At 40.6% G+C, this 5,877-nt stretch overlaps 1 pseudogene; it reads left to right on the top strand.

Moving 5' to 3' along the window:
• The first annotated feature begins 3,270 nt into the window (after positions 1–3,270).
• On the top strand, positions 3,271–4,232 carry Phb1-ps15 (prohibitin 1, pseudogene 15; annotated as a pseudogene).
• Positions 4,233–5,877: the final 1,645 nt, after the last annotated feature.

Genomic DNA, 5,877 nt, shown 5'->3' with positions numbered 1-5,877 from the left:
TTAGATATAAATGCCCACATATGAAAGCAAAATGCTTTAATTTAGTTCAATATGGATTAGTATGTATAGTTGGAAAATAGGTGTTTTAACTACAATGAAATCACTGACAGAGAAAATACAAAATATTATTATCATATTTTCTTGCAATTATTTGTCAAGTGGGAAGAAAATGATATTAATTTTTTGAACACAAAATTCGTTGTATATATCTATATATAAACACACATATAATATATATATATATAATGAATCATCCATGCTTGCGTGAATATAGTGAATAATGCTGAAAGTTAAACCAAAATTAAATTTAATATATAAAACTAAAATCTTTCAAAGTTATTACTAATGTTTTTTAATTGATCGACTGTATCTTCTAATATCGCATTTGGAAATTAAATATATTATGTTGATTTTAAATAATTTGTTGTGATATATCATTCCAATCACTTAGCCCATAAGAATTATCTCTATATCTTCTTAATAATGTAAATGATATAGATAAAAGGAAAAGTGATGGTGCTATTAATAGTAATAACAGATTGCGATTAAAATGAAATACATAAATTTGATAACTATATGCTTTTTTACTTTTTAATTTTATTTTTTATTGGATTTTTTAAAATTTACATTTCAAATGTTATTCCCTTTCCCAGTTTCCTGGACATAAGTCCCCTATCCCGTCCTCCTCCCCTTCTTCTATAAGGGTCTTCCCCTCCCCATCCACCCCCCAACATTCCCTTACACTGGGGGTCCAACCAAGGGCTTCTCCTTCCACTGGTGACCAACAAGGCCTTCCACTTCTACATATGCAGTTGGAACCATGGGTCGGTCTATCTATAGTGTTTGGGTAGTGGTTTAGTCCCTGGGAGCTCTGCCTGGTTGGCATTGTTGTTCTTATGGGGTTACAAGCCCCTTCAGCTCTTTCAGTCCTTTCTCTAATTCCTCCAACAGTGGTCCGGTTCTTAGTTCAGTAGTTTGCTGCTAGCATTCTGCTCTGTATTTGACATGCTCTGGCTATGCCTCTCAGTAGACATCTACATCTGGTATGCCCTTCTTAACTTGATCAATCTTATCTAGTCTTGGTGAGGATGTATGTGTGTGTGTGTGTGTGTGTGTGTGTGTGTGTGTATATATATATATATATATATGAGACATGTGGGGAAGGCTCTGAATGGCCATTCCTTCAGTCACTGCTCCAAACTCTGCCTCCATATTCTTATATATCCTCAATTTAAAGGATTTCCTACAAGTTAATTTGATGACCACAACATGTTTATGACATAAACTTTATTAAGCAATGTTGTAGCTTATCATAACTATCAAATGAGGTAAGATGTTAGTCTTCTTGCAGCATGCAAAAATGTCTGAGAGACAATTAAAAGGAGTAAAGTTTTATTTTGGCTCAGTATTTCAGAACTTTTAGTGCAAGGGTAAGTAGATATGCTGCCATTCCCTAAAATGAGACAGAGTAGTATGGGAGTGGGAACTTCTGGCAATGGTAGTTATTCATTTTGTAGCAGCCAAGAAGCAAACTGTGGGTTAAACATGAGGAACAAGAGACAAGATAAACACTGTAAAGGCGTACCATCAATGCTTACATTCTGTAACCACCGTGATAATTTTAATATTAACTTTTATACTGCTGTGATAGAATACCCTGAGAAAAGTGACTTAAGGTATAAAGGAGTTATTTTAGTTTGCAGTTTATCAGTATCATGAGTTTGTGGAAGATCATCATAGCAGCACCTTCGGTTGGTCACATCCCAGCCACTCCAAAGCAGAGAGAACTGAAGACATATATTTAGTTTGCTTTTGGCTTTTTATTCATTTAAAGATCCCAGCTCATGGAATAGTGCTACTGACAATTAGAGTGGGTCTTCCTACCTCAATTAATCCAATCAGAAAAGCCTCCAACAGACTTGTTATTAAGCTAATCTAATCAAGATAATCCCTCACAAACATGCTCAGCAGCTTCTCTCCTATGACTTCAGATTGTATCAGATTGTCAAATAGTATTAATATTACCAACCACATAATTGTCTAGTAAGCTATGAACTCATCAATACATTAACCCAATGGTAAAGTCTTTATGTTCTGATCATATCTCCAACTTTAACTTCAACTTTAAGTCTACTACACTGAGCACTATGCTTTTAAGAGAAGACTCTCTGTGAGAAGCAGATAATTCATATCTAAACCTGAACAAATTATGTGGTAAATGTTTTTTAAATCATAAAGGAGAGTAGATGAAAAATAGTCTATTATTACAAAGGATTCCATAGTTACTAAAATATCATTTTTATGTGGATAATCACACACTGAAAATCTACTACTTAAATGAAAAATGTTCAATAGTTAATTTTTGTTAACTACAATTAATTTGTTTACAAAGTGGTTTTCATTACATGCATTTCTTTTTATAATACCATTATTTTTCTTTGTTTTGTTGTTTTGTTTCCTTGAAGCAGGTTTGCACAAAGTAATTGCGATGGCTAATCTTGGTTGTCACTTTGACTAAATACAGAATCAACTAAAATGCAAACCATTGGAAATTCTTGTGAGAGATTTTTCTTAATTAGATTATTTGAAGCAGGAAGATGTACCCAAAATGTGAACCTTCTGGTGCATCCCATATAAAAGAACATTGGAAAAAAAACTTTATTTTTTGATTGCTTGCTTGGAGTTATGCTGGTAAATTCATCTTCCCTATTGCTGCAGTGAAAAGTCAATTGCTTTGAATTCCCAACAGCTCTCCAGATATCCTCAATCCTTTACTATCAGATTAGGACTGCTGATACATCCAACCTCTAGGAAACACTAATAACAGTAATCCAAGATGACCTTGAACTCATGATCCTCCTCCCTCAACCTCTCAAGTGCTAACATTACAGTCACGTACCACAATCTTAGCTAAGTTGTAGCATCTTTTGAAATGCATTAATGTCTTCCATTTATTATATAAGGAAAAGTTTTAAATATTAGGAAAATCCAGTTTGTTATTTTACATTATTTTAGAATGCTGGCAAATAAGGTCACTCCCATTTGTTTTTGAAGGGTAAGTTTTCCTTCCTTTTCTATTTCATGAAACAGTTTGAGGATACTTGTTAGTTTAATGATATGTATGGTTAAATATTCATCCACTGATCTAATGTTACCCTTGTTGAGATAGTATTACTCTTTCAATCTCAATGTTTATTAAAGAAATGATTAGGGGAATTCATGTGAAGGTCAGAGTGGAAACAGGTGTGAGTTGAAGCAACAGAAGGAGTCATGGCTGCCAAAGTGTTTGAGTCCATTGGAAAGTTTGGCCTGGGGTTAGCAGTTGCAGGAGGCATGGTGAACTCTGCTTTATATAACGTGGATGCCAGAAACAGAGCTGTCATCTTCGACCGATTCCATGGCGTACATCGTGGTAGGGGAAGGGAGTCACTTCCTCATCCCCTGGGTACAGAAGCTTTGACTGCCACTCTCGACCTCGGAATGTGCCGGTCATCACGGGCAGCAAAGACTTGCAGAATGTCAACATCACACTATGTATCCTCTTCCGGCCGGTGGCCAGCCAGCTTCCTTGTATCTACACCAGCATTGGCGAGGACTATGATGAGCAGGTGCTGCCATCTAGCACCACAGAGATCCTCAAGTCGGTGATGGCTCGATTCGATGCTGGAGAATTGATTGCCCAGCGAGAGCTGCTCTCCAGGCAGGTGAGCGATGACCTCACAGAGCGAGCAACAACGTTCGGGCTCATCCTGGATGAAGTGTCCCTGACACATCTGACCTTCAGGAAGGAGTTCACAGAGGCGGTGGAAGCCAAACAGGTGGCTCAGCAGGAAGCTGAGAGAGCCAGATTTGTAGTGGAAAAGGCTGAGCAGCAGAAGAAGGCGGCCATCATCTCTGCTGAGGGGAACTTCAAGGCAGCCGAGCTGATCGCCAACTCGCTGGCCACCGCCGGGGATGGCCTGATTGGGCTGTGAAAGCTGGAAGCTGCTGAGGACATTGCTTACCAGCTCTCCCATCTCGGAACATCACCTACCTGCCAGCAGGGCAGTCCGTGCTCCTCCAGCTCCCCCAGTAAGGCCAACCAGGCCACGCCCTCCATCGCTCTGAATGACGCCTTCCTTGTGCCCCACCCCAGAAATCACTGTGAAATTTAATGATTGGCTTAACATGAAGGAAATAAAGGTAAAATCACTTCAGATCTCTAATTATCAAATGAAGCTTTTATTGTTACAATTTTTTACCCTCTTTCATAAACAAAATTGCCAAGTGCCTATGCAGACTGGCCTTCCACCCTGGGTGCTGGCAGTTGGCAGAAGAAAGGCAGGGCAGTGTGTGTGGTGGACCGGGAGCCACCTGGCAGCCTGAGTAGACCTAGAGCCTCCATTCTGTCATATATTGAAGATTTACAGACAGTGGCACACACACGTGAACCAAAAGGCAAGCCCTCAATTTTCCCAGCCATACGAACCCGGACAGAGGCAGCTAAGGAGGGCCGGAGAAAGTGGTCTGCCTTAACTGTAAGGCCATTCCCTCTTAACCGTGACCAGCGGAAGCAGGTGTGTGTGTGCGACTAGGGCATGGAGTGAAGAATCTGCCCATCAAGGTGGGTGGGCCTAATTTTGCTGCCCCCACCAGAGACCTAAACCTTGGATAGACTTGGATAGGACAAGAGGCCTGGACTGAGATGTGAGTCCTGTGGAAGACTTCCTGTCCGCCCCCCCCCGCCCCCCACATCGGTCCTCTCAAATACCCAATGGGATTCCAGCTTGAAGAATTGCATCCTGCCTTCCGGGGCTGAGCACACCTGCCAAGGACACAAAGTTTAGAACAGAGGCAGAAGGAACGCCCATTCAGACCCTGCCCCACATGTGACCCATACATATACAGCCACCAAACTAGATGAGATGGATGAAGCAAAGAAGTACAGGCTGACAGGAACCGGATATAGATCTCTCCTGAGAGATACAGCCAGAATATGGCAAATATATAGGCGAATGCCAGCAGCAAACTACTGAACTGAGAACGGGACCCCTGTTGAAGGAATCAGAGAAAGGACTGAAAGAGCTTGAAGGGGCTTGAGACCCCATATGAACAACAATGCCAATCAACCACAGCTTCCAGGGACTAAGCCACTACCCAAAGACTATACATGGACTGACCCTGGACTCTGACCTCATAGGTAGCAATGAATAGCCTAGTAAGAGCACCAGTGGAAGGGGAAGCCCTTGGTCCTGCCAAGACTGAACCCCCAGTGAACGTGATTGTTGGGAGGAGGGCGGTAATGGGGGGAGGGTGGGGAGGGGAACACCCAAAGAGAAGGGGAGGGGGAGGGGTTAGGGGATGTTGGCATGGAAACCGGGAAGGGGAATAACAATCGAAATGTAAATAAGAAATACTCAAGTTAATAAAGATAAAAAAGAAATGTAAATAAGAAATACCCAATGAATAAAGATGGAGAAAAAAAATGTCCTGTCCAGAATACAGAGTTTCATAGCACTCCTTACCAACTTCTGGATATTAGATTTCTTTGGTTTTTGTTGTTTGTTTTCTGTAATGTTTCCTGAGCTCTCGAGAGGTGGATATGACAGTGGTCTGGTTTAGGGAAGATCAATACATTCACATATTTTCTCAACATTGATTAATTGTGGGTCTCTGCATCAACTACTGCCCACTACACAAGGACGCTTCTCTACTAAAACCTAAGAACATTCTATTCTGTTTGTGTCTGCTTTCATATGGTACACACACACACACACACACACACACACACACACACACACATACATTCTTTGCTCAATTTCAATTGCTATTATGATAATGTGGCATTATGAGTCATGAAATATCCATTTCTTCTAGATTTCCCATGTATTTATTTCA

The sequence above is a fragment of the Rattus norvegicus genome, chromosome X, assembly GCF_036323735.1.
Source record: "Rattus norvegicus strain BN/NHsdMcwi chromosome X, GRCr8, whole genome shotgun sequence".
Lineage (NCBI taxonomy): Eukaryota > Metazoa > Chordata > Mammalia > Rodentia > Muridae > Rattus > Rattus norvegicus.
The sequence above is the reverse complement of the archived record's forward strand: the minus strand, read 5'-3'. Positions and strand labels throughout refer to the sequence as shown.